Source organism: Tupaia chinensis, unplaced genomic scaffold, assembly GCF_000334495.1.
Source record: "Tupaia chinensis unplaced genomic scaffold, TupChi_1.0 Scaffold000273_1, whole genome shotgun sequence".
In the NCBI taxonomy this organism is placed as follows: domain Eukaryota; kingdom Metazoa; phylum Chordata; class Mammalia; order Scandentia; family Tupaiidae; genus Tupaia; species Tupaia belangeri.
In genome coordinates, this window is record NW_006159755.1 from 522,206 (window position 1) to 524,140 (window position 1,935).

The following is a 1,935-nucleotide window of genomic DNA, read 5'->3' on the forward strand; positions in this document are numbered from 1 at the left end:
TCTTCCGCGTTACCTCCCCAGCTTCCCCGTCTCTTCCCTTTTTCTCTCAGGGGCCTTTCTGGTCTTCTTCCACCCACGCTTAAAGCAGCCACCCTCCTGCTCCTCGAATAGCACCCTACGATTTGCCACAGTTCGTTGTCCACCTCTTCCTTCATCTCTCTAGCCTTGCTTCTCCGCCCCCACTGGTTCTCCCAGTGCCGGCTTATCACCCTCAGGGTCCTTGCCCGGCAGTGTTTCCGATCCCTATTCCTTTTCAGTTCTCCAGTTTTTCCTACCCTGCCCCTTCCTTTTTCAAATTGTGTTCTTCTTGCTTGCAACCCACCAGCTCCACCCTCATCACCTTTCCAAATCCTTCGCCTACTCTTTGCTCATCACTTTCCCTTCTTTTCTCCAGGAGCTCCCTGGTTCTTGGCACTTGGGTTTGTCGCTTCCGTGTTTCCCATACAGCTGTCATGCGCATAGTTTTCCTACAGGTTGCCTTTGGGGTTCCAGTCATCACTCGGTGCAGAGGCTTTGGAGCCCTCTTGTTCTCTTCCCCCTGGGGTTTGACCTCCTGTTTCTCGCTGTGTGTTCTACCAGCCTTCTTCCCTGCTCTTCTTGATGGAAAGACACTCACTACTGAAGCCCCACGTATTCCCTGCTCTTCTTGATGGAAAGACACTCACTTCTGAAGCCCCACGGAATCGTGCAACCTGTTGCTTCGGTCCTTTCTGAGGCCTCACTGCTTCACCCTTCTGCCTTTCTGTTTTACTATGCAACACAAATCGTCATGCGTTCCGACTGTTCACTCCTGTGCCTGTCACTTCTCATAGTCTCTTCCTCCTTGCTTGTTGCCTTCCTGTTTCTGAACCCTCACCCCATCTTCTTTTCTGTGCCTTACTCAGTGTTGCCTTTCATCTCCACACTAGTCTCCTGCCTTCTTATCATATTTATTTCCCATGCCAGTCATATGCTCCTGTCAAGTCCCTTCTATTAGATAGTCTTTGTCATTTCCAGGAGTTCAGGTGTTCTGCACGCCAGTTTCTCAAGCTGTACCTCAGCCCACACATCCCCCCTCATCCTGGCAATCACTGCTATCAGTTGTCATCCAAGCTCAAGAACCCTTTCCTGTGTCATCTCACTTCTGAGCCTGGAGGCATCCACTTTCCACCCCTCCCTTCACCATCTCCAGTGTCTCTCTATGGAGAATGTCCTGCCTGTAATACTTTTCTTGGAGAACTTTACCAGGCCAAAAAACTTTACTTGAAAAAAGGAGCTCTCCTGCCCTGGGGCTGTAGTGCTTTTTGCATTCTTTTCCCTTGTTACATCCTTTATGTTTCCTTCTTGGCCCTGCTTTCTTTGTAGCCTATTGTTGTTAATATATTATCTTGCACATTCTTTGAAAAATCTTACCTCCTCTCATTTACTGTGTTTTTCTATCTTGTTACTCATTTCACTCCGTCACCTGGGCAGTTAAGAACTCAGGAGTTCTGGCCACTTTTTCTCTGCAATGGTTGATCCTTTTATTGCTTATGGATTGTTTGATTCTGGGAGTGACTTAGGGGTTGGGAGGCAGGGACAGTTGATGTCCATTTTATCACTGGCTTTGGCAGGTGGTTGCATGGGATGGAGGTCTCTGGAAATAGAGGAGCTTGGTCTGTGTCTCAGTCTTTCCCTTGCTTGCCAGCTGTTTCTCTCCCCTTACTGGAAACCTCTTTGTCGGGGCTCTCTTGAGGTGGCTTATCCCATTCGTCTTTCACAATCCTGGTTTTAGCAGGTAGACCCTGCTTAACCAGAGAACTTTCCCAGACTGTTGATTGTGAGCTGGTAGGAAGGAGGAGGCCAAGTGCCTGACTGGCACTCTCAGGCATTTGGGGAGTGGCGACCTGAGGACCAAGTACCTCCTTACAGTGAGGTTGGGGGGGGGGGGGCGGTTTTTGCTCCGGGAAATCGGGG

General features: G+C 49.6%; 1 protein-coding gene across 2 annotated transcripts in view; it reads left to right on the top strand.

Annotated features, from left to right (window-relative positions):
- The window catches only part of MARK2 (microtubule affinity regulating kinase 2), a 72,951-nt gene that overhangs the window by 787 nt on the left and 70,229 nt on the right, over positions 1-1,935 (top strand). The gene's annotated exons all lie outside the window — the stretch shown is intronic.